The sequence below is a fragment of the Vulpes lagopus genome, chromosome 16, assembly GCF_018345385.1.
Source record: "Vulpes lagopus strain Blue_001 chromosome 16, ASM1834538v1, whole genome shotgun sequence".
In the NCBI taxonomy this organism is placed as follows: Eukaryota; Metazoa; Chordata; class Mammalia; order Carnivora; family Canidae; genus Vulpes; species Vulpes lagopus.
In genome coordinates, this window is record NC_054839.1 from 55,250,986 (window position 1) to 55,264,069 (window position 13,084).

At 36.7% G+C, this 13,084-nt stretch overlaps 1 protein-coding gene across 2 annotated transcripts in view; it reads right to left on the reverse strand.

The window, feature by feature from the left end:
- TSC22D1 (TSC22 domain family member 1) overlaps nt 1-13,084 on the reverse strand; it is a 131,805-nt gene that overhangs the window by 3,652 nt on the left and 115,069 nt on the right. The window contains exon 1 of one of the 2 annotated variants that reach the window (XM_041731196.1): nt 95-177. The exons of the other annotated variant lie outside the window; for it this stretch is intronic. The gene's annotated coding sequence lies outside the window, so the exon portion shown is untranslated. Of the gene's footprint in view, nt 1-94; nt 178-13,084 lie in introns of those variants that run through there. 2 annotated transcript variants of the gene reach the window in all.

Genomic DNA, 13,084 nt, shown 5'->3' on the forward strand with positions numbered 1-13,084 from the left:
GGGGAGGGGGCGCCCGCCGAGCGCCCGGGCCGCGCAGGCCTCCGGGCCACCGAGGGGCCCCGAGGCGGCAGCCGGTCCCCCCGCACGTGCTTACGTTAGAGGCCGCGGGACCCCGTCCCCGGAGCTGCCGGTCCCCGCCGCGTCCCGACGGCGAGCGCTGCCTGTTTGCAACCGGAGCCCTGCGACCTACTGGGCATGCCCAGTCCCGCGGGCCCCGGGCGCTCGCTCCAGCCGCTGATTCCCATTATCTGGTTCTTACAGGCGCAGTACGGGAGGCTGCCGCGGGCGGTTTCATTTATAGGGACACTGACCGTACGGCGATAGGGACTTTTTAAAGAGGTGGGGAATTGGGGACGGGAAAGAAAAAAAGATCACATTTGCTTTTTTGAGGGCTACTACCTTTTTCATGGATTTATTGCTTGTAGGAGCAAAACAAAAAACATCATGTATTCTCTGCTTGTTGGCATGGATCTATTGAGGCAAAAAGGAACCCATCAGGTGGAAGTCAGGCAGCTCTTCCCAAAATGTCCCTAGAGCCATAAACCTTAAAATCCCATTTCCCTCCTTCCATTTATAGCTAGAAAACTCAAGCCACAGGTTGAATCCTACATTGATCTGTGCTCAGTGAGTCCCTAAAGCAAGTGTTTAGAAGTGCCCATTCCTGTAAGTCTCAACCTTGTGAGCCTTCTTACATCAGAAGGATCGAAGTATTATAAAGTTAAGTATTTCAACCCTTTATGGCCATACTGACCAAGTAATTCCCGTCCCCAAGCCAAAATCAAGAGATCTGGGTGTAAAAACGCTTAACCTATTGCTTAGTTCATCTATTAATTTAAAATATTTGCAAGGATGCATCAGTTGAGGCTGCAGTTGAACGTACTAAAAATCTAAGGCTTTAAATTTGCTTGATTATTATAGATTCTATGGTTTGCAAGTCAATATTAGTCAAGAAAGCAAATTTAACCTCTACAATACTGCCCTCTAATGGCACAAGCCTATAAAACCACAAACAAAAAACTACAAATAGTGAAGACTCCTCTAATCCATAGGCAAGTTGTATCATCACAATTTCAACGTAAAATTTGACCACAGAACATACATATGTAAATATTCTATTTACGCACATACACACAGTCTCTTCTGTCTCCAACAGGCATTCTCTCAATTTCGCATCCTTCAATCCTCAGCTACCTTTAATTTAGGACATTTTAGTTGCCAGAAGAGACTTTCAGACATTCTTTTAAGTTGACCCAGTGCTGCCAGGGAGCATTTGGTCCTAGAAGTGGTCTAAAGGAATTAGGGACCAAGTCTGGTAAATGTGGTAGATGACGACAAGGACACAATTCTCTTTTGGGTTGAAAACCTGAGTGTGACTAACATTGCCTTTTATTAGAAGGGTCATAATACTCTCCAAATTTTAAGCCTTTGCTTCTGAATAACAATGTTTGTTGTTAGCATATTTGGAATTTACAAACCTTGATATATATACTATCTCAAATGAAAGAAATTTATTTGAGGCAGGCACCCATTTTCAGTATAAAGAAAGAGGCTTAAAAGTCAGTAATTTGGAAACCAGGGATGTGTGGTTCCTCTGTGAGTACTAGACAGATTTACTACACAATAGTTTCTATATTTTGAAAGTTAAAGTTACCATAAACTATCTATGTAATTAAACCATTTACATATTTGAACTGCACAGGACAAATTATTAAAGAAAGCATCATCTTAAACTGTAAAAATGATCTTTAAAAATGAAATCCTACGGTCATATGAAGAAATGAATTTAAAATTCCCAGCTAAAGCTTAAGATTATGAAATTAACTGAATTTTGTTTGTGATTTCTTGAATACAAACATTAAGAAACAAGCTGGTTTTGCTTCCATTTCATTTGTTTCAACAGATCAACTGGTGGATTACGCTACAGAAGCCAAAATAAGCCATCATAGTCTATTTAACCAATAAATAGGGACATTATGATCATCTCCAAAACTTGGCTATTTTAAATAAAATTGCAAGAGATCTCTTGTACGTATATCTTTGATCATTTGTCTATATATTTCTGGAGTACTTGCAAGGCCAGAGGATAGAAAAAATTCCCCCAGATTATTAGAAATCTATTGCTTTTCATATATTTTTTTTACATAAATGTGCTAGATTCCTTTCAAACTAGATTTTTATATGCAGGCTGGAAAGTCCGTTTGAAAAAGGCAAATTAACTGAAGGAAAGCTCCATGGAGGGGAAACCCATGGGTCAGAAATGTTTGAGGCTCAAAGCTAGAATTACTTTCAAAGATACTTCTCTTTGTAAGACAAAGCATCTATGAGTCTGTTGAGCCCAGTCAGAGCTCAACAAAGACTAGCTGATAGGACAGGGAAAACACTGCCTCCCTGAAGGCATGGATGACAATAGCCATCGTCAGGCATTGGGCAGAGATCAGGTCTCACTCCAGTGGAGAATCTGGAGCACAGGGAACAGCCTGAACGTTACAGGTCGGCATGTTCTTTATTGTTGTTTTTATTTTTCTGTTTGGTTTGTTTTGGACTCCAGTCCCATCCCCTGTGCATGTTGGTAGCATGCATACTAGGATGCGAGATGAGGAGCAGAGGCAGGGCCTGCTTTTTTCTTCTAAGCTTCATCTGACCTGGCCAATATAGGTACAGTTGGAGATCCACCACTCAATAGGATAACTTGTTTCTTCCTCTGTCCAAACTCCTCGCAAATCTAAAGTGACTGCCAGGGAAGACACTAAAGCATACCACCCTGTGCCTAACCAAATCTTGTGGTCCAGGAACGGCCAGCTCACTCGCCCTAGGAGTAGGGTGGCTAGATATAGCAAATAAAACTCAGGACTTCAAACTAAAGGTGAATTGCAGATGAAAAACAAATGTTTTGTGTTGGGTCCCCCACACTGTCAGAATAAGAAACAATTCCAAAGAAATCAACACAAAAATTCAGCCGTATTTGAAATGTCCTTGACTTCCATAGAAAAGTTATAAAGATGAGAAGAAAAATCTTCTAAAAAGAATAAAATAAAAAGAGACAGAATTGAGAAATAAGAAACTAAAGGGATAAATCTAGGAGGTCCAATATCAGAATCAGATGATTCCAAAATTACAGAACGAAGAAATAAAGAATTTTTCCTGAGCTGAAGGGCACAAGTCTCTGGCCTAAATGAGATGACCAAATGGCCACCACAATAAATGAAAAAAGCCCTACATAAAAGCACATTCATCATGAAAGTAAAGATCTTGGGACAAAGAAAATCCCAAAAGCTTCCAAGTGGAAAAAACAAGTTATAAAGCACAGAAACAAATATCAGAATGGTTTTTGCTGGCTGCCAGACAACAATGGAGAAAATTCTGAGAGAAAAACGTGCTCACTCGGCCAAATCATCACTTAAGTGTAAAGGTAGAACAACTTTTCAGATACCAAAGTGGAGGAACAAATCAGGCAAAGGGTTGAAATTTTTAAAAAGAAGGAATACTGTGTATCTCAAAAGGAAAAAGAACCAGCGACTCAAATGCTGGAGAGAAAGAAGGGAGGGAACCCAAAGGATGATGGGGAAGGAAATCTCAAGATGACAGCTGCTAAGCAAGCCTAAGCAGCACCTGACCTGTATGGGTGGCAGAGAGAAGGGAGCCTCTGGGAGGGAGGGCTTTGGGGGAGGGAATAAACAGAGATGATCCACCACGTCTGAGCATTGGCAGAGGGGAGCTACAGACAGGTGTATGACAGATCTAATGGACCGACTGTCATGGTAAGTTCAAAGAAATTTTACAGAAAACAAAAGCAAGAAAAAACTACTATGCTAATCAATAGAATTTACATGCCTATATTAATTTTGAAATGTTTTATTAGTTTAAAAAGTTAACTGCATTGGGAAGGTGGTGGGGGAAAAAAACTGAGCCATAAGAATGGTTTAAAAGTGCTAAATCTGAGTCTACGACAGCTGGATTATAAAATATCTAAAATTGGAAAAGCAAGAAATAACAGCATAAACATATTACATAGATATGTAGGTAAATGTGAGAAAACAAAAATCAAAAATGTCTGCCTCTGAGGAATAGACGGGGGGACTGAAAAAAAATAACTCTAGTACATTACTTTTTTCTATTCGCTCTGTGTGATGTTTAGGGATGTACAGGTATTAAAGTAAAAGAGAACAGGATCTGCTCCCAGGCTGCATGAGAGCACTGACCAGCACAAGCATATGAGGAAACTACCAAGGGTGGGAAAGAGCCGCCCAAAAGAAGCAGGCAGAGATAACTTTTGGAAATCACACAAGGTCAGGAATAGCTGGTGTTACCACCAGCCAGAGTAAAAACAAAACAAAACAAAAAACAACTTGTAAACATGGGGCACCAGATATTCAGAAGGATACCACCAAAGTTGTGTTCTAGAAAAATTAGTTCTAGACTGAAGGGTGTTTTGGTCTTGTGCAAAGCAGTTTTAAAGGAAGCCCTGAAGATCAAACTGTTACCAAGTAACTTAATTTTGTCCCCAAACAAAGCTCTAGGATATTAAATAAAAACACAGTTAGCATCCAATAATTCACAGTGTCTGGCATCCAGTGAAAAGTACCAGGCATACAAAACGCAGGGAAATATAACTCATAACAAGGAAGAAAATCAATCAAAATGACCCAGATACAACAAAAATGACATAATTTGTAGACAACGATATTAGAACAATTATTACAACCATATTTTATATGTTCAAGAAGGTAGAGGGAAAATTAATATATTAAGTAGAGGTATGGAAGGTATAAAGAAATTAAATTTCTGAAGGTGAAAATGTTTGAGAAAAAAATGTATACTGCATGGGATTAACAGTAAATTAGGGCAGAAGAAATATTATGTTAGAGATATGTTAGCAGTAGAAACTATCCAAAATAAAACAACTGGAGGAAAAAAAAACTGGAAAAAACAAAACAAATGAAGAAAAAAGCATCATTGAACTGTGAGGCAATTTCACGCAACCAAATATATTTTTAGTGAAGTCCCTAAAGAAGAAAAGAGGGAAAGAGAGAGGAAAAATATTTGAAGAAATAATGGCAATTTGCCCCAAGTTTTATTAAAATAATAAATCCACAGATCCAAGAAACTAAGCCTCAAGCAAGAGAATTGTGAAGAAAACTGCAATAAGGGTGTGTAATAATCAGATGCCTTAAAACCAGTGATAATGAGAAAATTTAAAAGCAGCCCAAGAAAAGAACCAGATTATACACAAAGCAACAAAGAATGTAGCTGACTCGTGAGTCGTAAACAGCTAGGCAGCAGACAATGTGGTAATATCTTTAAAGTGCTAAAAGAAAATTTTCAAAAACTTGTCAACCTATAATCCTAGACCCAGTAAAAATATCTGTCAAAAATAAAGGTGAAATTCATTCTTTTACAGACACACAAAAGCTGGGAGGATTCATCACAGGCAGACCTGCAATATAAGATATTTTAAAGTTTGCTCTTTGAACAGAAGAAAAATGATACCAGATGGAAATCTAAATCTACACAAAAGAATGAAGAGTATCAGAAATAGTAACTATGTGGTAAAAAAAAAAAAAAAAAAACCCAAAAACAAAAACCCAAACTGTTCCCTGTCTCTTTTAAGAGATAAATAAGTGTTTATTATTGACAGACTCATATGAGAAATAAACTGTTGGTTACCAGAGACTAGAGGGGTGGCCAGGGAGGCAGGAGGGAGTCAAAATAGATGAAGGGGATGAAGGGGTACAAACTTCCAGTTATAAAATAAATAAGTCACAAGGATGTAAGGTGCAGCATAGGGAATATAGCCAACAATATCACAGTAACTTTGTGTGGTGACAGATTGGTTAGTAGACTTATCACTGAGATCATTTTGTAATGTATAAAACTATCAATTCACTATCAATGCTGTTCACCTGAAACAAAAAGAATTTTATATGTCAACTGTACTTAAATTTAAAACATTAAAATTAGAAAAAGATGATTAATTAAGGCAGAAATAATAACCATGTATGGGGGGGGGTGGACAACATACACAGAAGTAAAATGTAGTATAAAAAGAGAACACAAGCCAGGAGGACAGAAGAAGCGTACAGCTGTAAGGTTCCTACATGACTTGAAAATAGACTATTATAAGATGTATCCTGCAAACTCTAAAACAACGACCGAGGTAACAATACAAAGATATAGTTAATAAGCCAATAAAGGAGAGTGGAATCATAAGAAAATATACAATCTAAAATAAGATAGAATAAGAGGAAAAGAGGGATAAAGAACAGAATAAAGGGATGTCTGGGTGGCTCGGTGGTTGAGCATCTGCCTTTGGTTTTGGCTCAGGTCCTGGGATCGAATCCCACATCCGGCTCCCCACAGGGAGCCTCTTCTCCCTCTGCCTATGTCTCTGCCTCTCTCTGTGTCTCTCATGAATGAATGAATGAATGAATGAATGAATAAATAAATAAATATTTTTTTTAAAAAAGAGAACAGAATAAAAAACAAATACCAAGATATAGACTTAAACCAACTATAGCAATAATCACATTAAATGTAAATGGTTCCAATTAAATACCTTAATTAAAATGTAGAGGTTGTCAGATTGAATTTTTTTTTAAAAAGCAAGACAAGGGGGCGCCTGGGTGGCTCCGCAGTTGAGCATCTGCCTTTGGCTCAGGTCATGATCTCGGGGTACTGGGATCGAGTCCCGCATCGGGCTCCCTGCATGGAGCCTGCTTCTCCCTCTGCCTGTGTCTCTGCCTCTCTCTCTCTCTCTCTCTCTTAAGTAAATAATCTTACAAATAATTTAAAAAAAAGAAGACAAAACTATATGCTGCCTATAAAGAAACATACTTTAAGTATAAATGCACAAATAGGTAAAATAAGAGGATGAAAGAAGATATTGTATGCTAACAATAATCAAAAGAATGCTGAAGTGGCTGTACTATTCAGACAAACTGTACTGCAGAGCAAAGATCATTTCATAATGAATAAAGGGTCAATTCATCAAGAGGTCATAAAAATCCTAAATGTTTACACAGTGACAACAGGGCTTTAAAACACACGAAGCAAAAATTGATGGAACTGCAAAGAGAAATAGGAAAATCCACAATTAAAGTTGGAGTTTTCAACAATTTTCTCTCAATAATTGAAAGAAAAAATAAGCAGAAAATAAATAAAGATATAAAACACTTGAATAACACTGCCAACCACTTGACCTAATTTGTTTTTGCAGAACATTCCATCCAATAACAAGAGAATACACACTTTTGGAGCACACATGGAATTTTTTCCAAGATAGAGCATATTCTGAGCCATAAATCAAGTTTTAATTAATTTAAAAGGATTCATATCATTCAAAGTAAATTCTTGAGCGCCATGGAATTAAAATAGAAATCAACTACAGTAAATTATCTGGAAAATCTCCAAGTATTTGGGGGAAAAAATAACATATCATGGGTCAAACAAATAATCAAAAGAGAAATAAGGAAATATTTTGAACTGAATGAAAATAAAAACATCGCATATCAAATTTATTTCAATAAATTTAACAACTTAGACGAAATAGACAAATTCCTAGATAGAAACACTATCAAAACTCACTTGAGGAAAAACAGGTAACATAAATAATGCTAGGTCTATTTTATGTAGTTTAGAATCTTCCTACACAAAAAAACCCTCAGGCACTGATAGATTCACTGGTGAATCTTACTAAACATTTAAGGAATAAATAATACCAATTCTACACAAACTCTTTCAGAAAACTGAAGAGGAGAAAACATTTCCCCCACTTATTCTAGGAGACCAGCACTTCCCTAGTACTAAAATAAGATATCATCAAAGAAAAAAAAATAAAAGGAAAACTACAGACCAATAAACATAGATATAAAAACTCTTAACAAAATTTTAGCAAATTGAATCCAACGAGGTATACAAAGGATAATAAATACATCCTGACGAAACAGCATTTATCCCGAGAATGCAAGGTAAACATCTGAAGATCAATCAATGTGATTCACTCTATCAAAAGACTAAAGAAAAATTATAGGGTCATCTCAATAGACAAAATTCAACATCCATTCATGATCAAAACTTTCAGCAAAACAGGAACTAAAGGTATTTTCCTCAACCTGATAAAGGACATCTATAAAATGCATTCAGCTTACATTATACGTAATGGTAAAAGAATAAATGCTTTTCCTTTAAGATTGTAATCAATTTGACCACTCCTACTCAATCTCATACTGAAAGTAATAGCCAGCAACAAGGCAAAAATAAACAAATCAATACCTAAGTACATAAATAGCATTCAGATTGGAAAGAAAAAAAAAATCTGTATTCACAGATGATTCTCTATGTACAAAATCCCAAATAAATTACTAGAACTAACAATAAGCATGTTTAAGGGTCATGGAATATAAGTTCAATATAGAAAAATCAATTGTATTTTCATATATTGTCATGAACAAGTATAATTCAAATTTTACAAATTTCCATTTACAATAACATAAAAACCACATGTAATAGGTATAAATCTAACAGAATATATACAAGATCCTAATGTTGAACATGACAAAACATTAATAAAAGGAACAAAAGAGAACAAAATCAAATGGCAAGATATACCATGTTCATCAACTGAAAAGACTCAAAATTATTATGTCAATTCCTCTTCCCCTTAAATAATATATAGAATCAGTGTGGTCCCAATCAAAAAAATTTTAGCAAGACCTTTTGTAGAAAATGACAGAGTGATTCTAAAATTTACATGAAAAGGAACTGGAATAACCAAAACAATTTTAGAAGAACAAAGCTGAACGACTCCTAGTACCTTATCTGAAAACTTTCTGTAAAACTCCTCTCATCAAGATAGTACAGTATTGGTGAAACAACAGACATACAGATTAACAGAACAGAACAAAGACGTCAGAAACAGACCCATATGCATGCAGCAAATTGATTTTCAACAAAGATGTAAAGGTGATTCCATGCAGAAGAACAATTTTTTCAACAAATACTCCTAAGACAACTAGAGGGCCACCTACAAAATAAAATCAAACAAAAACCCCGAACTTGATCCATTCCTCCCACCATATGAAACATTAACTTAAAATGGACCATAGACGTAGCAGTACCTGGGTGGCTCAGTTGGTTCAGTGTCTGCCTTCAGCTCAGGTCATGGTGCCAAAGTCCTGAGATCAAGCCCAGCATCGGGCTCCCTGCTCAGTGAGGATCCTGCCCCAACCCCCCACCCACTCGTGTGCTTCATTCTCTCATTCTGCATGCTCTCTATCAAGTAAATAAAAAAAAAATCTTTTTAAAAAAAGGGACCATAGACCTAAATGTAAAATCCCAAACCATAAAGCTTATGCAAGGAAACACAGAAGAAATCTTTGGGACTCTGATGTAGGCAAAAATTTCTTAGATATTAACGCTAAAAATATACTTCATGAAAGAAACAAGAAAAAAAACCAATAAATTAGACTTCATCAAAATGAAAAATTTGTTTTGAAAGGCACTGCCATAAGAACCAAAAACAAACTATAGGCTGGAATTAAGTATTCCAAGTCACATATCTGATAAAGGAATCTATATCCAGAATATATTAAAAACTTTCAAAACTCAATAGCAAGAAAACAAATAATCCAATTAAAAAATTGGCAAAAGACATGTCATCAAAGAAGATATGTGAATGGTATGGAAAAAATACTAAACATCATTAATCATTACAGGAATGCAAGTTAAATCCATAATGAGACACCACTGCACACCTATTAGAATGGCTACATTATGGGCAGCCCCAGTGGCGCAGCAGTTTAGCGCCGCCTTCAGCCCAGGGCGTGACCCTGGAGACCAGGGATCGAGTCCCACGTCGGGCTCCCTGCATGGAGCCTGCTTCTCCCTCTGCCTGTGTCTGTGCCTCTCTCTCTCTCTCTCTCTGTCTCTCTCATGAATAAATAACTAAAATATTTAAAAAAATAGAATGGCTACATTAAAAACATTTTTAAACTTAAAAATACCAACTGTTGACAAGAATGCAGAGCGACTGAAATGCTCATATACTGATGGTGGGAATGCAAAACGTTACAACCACTCTGCAAAAACAGTTTAGCAGTTACTCATAAAGTTAGACATACTCTCCATAAAACCCAATAATCCCAACCCAAGTTACTAAGGGAAGGAAAGATTTATGTTCTCACAAAAATTTGCAAATGAATGTTTTGAGTGGTTTTATCATAATCACTCAAAACTGGAAGCAACCCAAATGTCACCCAATTGGTTACACACACCAGGGTACTCTATACAATGGAATGGAATACTACTCAGCAATGAAATTAACTACTCACAATGAAATGAAAATAACTCACAAATGAATCTCAGATATATTACAGTAAGGGAAAGAAGCCACACTCAAAAGGCTGCTAAATATATGATTCTATTTATATAACATTCTAAAAAGGCAAAACTATAGGGATGGAAAACAGATCAGAAATCGCCAAAGCTTCAGGGTCACAGAGGGGAGGTTTTTGTGGGTAACACAACTGTTTCTTGATGCTGGTGGCAGTATACCCCCTGTGTCTGTCCCAACTTCTAGAACCATATGCTAAAAAAGGGAAACTTTACTATATGTAAATTATCCTCAAAAAAGAAAGAAAGAAAAAGTAGCTGCCTCCTAGGTAGCACAGTGGCAAGAATGGGGGAAAAAATAAAGAAACTGCTTATATATTTTGTAATAGTTCTCTATTTGATCTTTATATATGTATACACTTATTGTGGCAAAAACAAAATTTACCAATATAACCACTTCTAACTGTGCAGCCCAGTAGCGCTAAATATATTCACACTGTTGTAAAGCAGCACTTTTCATCTTGTACATCTAAAACTATACCAATTAAACAACTCTTCTTTATCCTCTCCCTCCAGCCCCGGTAACCACCATTCTACTTTCTATTTCTATGGATTTGACTACTTTAGATATCTGTACATATATTATTTTGATTAAAAATATTTTAAAGTAAAAGCAAAGAATAAAAAGCTATAAAAAAATATACTCCAAGGACTTGAACGCTTTCATTGAAGAGACCTGAAATGCCTATTTTATAACTAATTTCTCCATAGTCCTATGAGAGCACACACAAGTGGGGGAGCAGCAGGCAGAGGGAAAAGCAGGCTCCCAGCTAAACAGGGAGCCTGATGGCAGGACTTGATCCCAGGACCTGGGACCTGGGATCATGACCTGAGCTGAAGGCAGATGCTTAACGGACTGAGCGACCCAGGTGCCCAAATAAATAAATCTTAAAAATAAAAAAAAATAAATACTTGCTTTTAAGTGTGAGAACTTCAAAAACCCTAACAAAATGCTAATAAAATTTAAAAATAATCTTTTATATTTATTTACTGGGGCACCTGGCTAACTCAGTCATTGGAGTGTTTGACTCTTGATCCCGGGGTTATGAGTTTGAGCCCAATGCTGGGTGCACAGATTACTTTAAAAATATAAAATCTTGGGCAGCCGAGCTGGCTCAATGGTTTAGTGCCACCTTCAGCCCAGGGGCATGATCCTGGAGACCCGGGATCGAGTCCTACGTTGGGCTCCCTGCATGGAGCCTGCTTCTCCCTCTGCCTGCGTCTCTGCTGCTCTCTCTCTCTAATAAATAAAAATAAAATCTTTAAAAAAATAAAAAATAAAATCTTTAGAAATATATGCATATTCTTAAAAAATTTTTTAAAAATCATGGGGCACCCGAGTGGCTTATTCATTTAAGTGACCAACTCTTGATTTCAGCTCAGGTCATGATCTCAGGCCAGTACGACTGAGCTCCAATGTCAGGCTCCATGCTCAGCAGAGAGTCTGTATGAGACTCTCCCTCTCCATCTGCCCCTCCTTGCCTCTCTCCTGCCCCACAACGTGTATGCTCTGTCTCTCTAAATAAATAAATAAATCTTTAAAAAAATAAACAATACAAAAGATTTAAAAATCAATGTCATTTCAAAAATAAATATGAACTTTTACGTATACACATATAATAGTATATAAGGCTCTCTACAAACATTATTTTCTGTATATTTTCTCTCTAAACATTTATGATTACTTTCAAATTATTGTTACAATTCTAGAAACAATTTCCAGTCTCCTATGCACATACCTCTATTTCTGTGCCTTATTTAACATAACTACAAATTCCAAAAAAAAAAAAAAAATGTTCATACCCCAAAAAGACTCAGTGTCTTTAAGCACTAGGATTCAAACAGGCAGCATTCTTTTTTTCTTTTTTATCTCTGTAAAAATAAGGTCTTCAAAGCCAAGTTTCTTCATAAATTACCACTTCCCCTAATAGTGGTAGATTATGAAAATCAGGAGTCACAAGCAAAAAGGGCATCTCAGATTTAGAAGCCAAATGATACACTATAAAAAACATCTGAAGAAGTAAAAAGCTGTCCTGATTATGATTTTCTATTTCAAGAACCTCATGCAAGTCTCCTATCAAAAACGAATACCATTTCTATTTTACTTTTTGCACAGCTACGGAAAATAGCTACTGCGAGCTCTTCTTTTACTCTTTAAAAATAACTAGTTAGTTTAAGCCACATTTTCATGTTAAATTCTGGAAGATATCAACAATGATAAGCACTATGGAAAGAAGAGCCAGTAGGAACTGGGTTAACCATTATTCTATGCATACAGAAACACTTAGGGCCATTAGAGCCAGTCCTTTGGTGATCCGAAAACAATCAGATAAAGCTCAACTGAACACTCTGATTTACAAAGGTGAACATAAATTCAAGGGTATTACATGGCTACTGAATTTCTAATGTACTGCAGACTTCAGTGAGCATTAACAAATTGGGGAGGTAACTGTGGATGCTGGGGACACACTGAGTGTTTAATAAGTACCTTCTGCTCTGATCAAAGGACACATTTCCACATTATGGTCCCTCTGAACTCCGGCTCTGTGACTTCAAAGGGCCCGAGGGTTTCTTTAATTGATCTATTCAGTATTCTAGAGCTGAAATGGACCTTAGAGATCATATAGTTCTAATTTCCTTATTCTATAGGTTTAGAAATGAAAGCTCAAAGACATTGTGGGTTTTGTCCAGGGTTTAT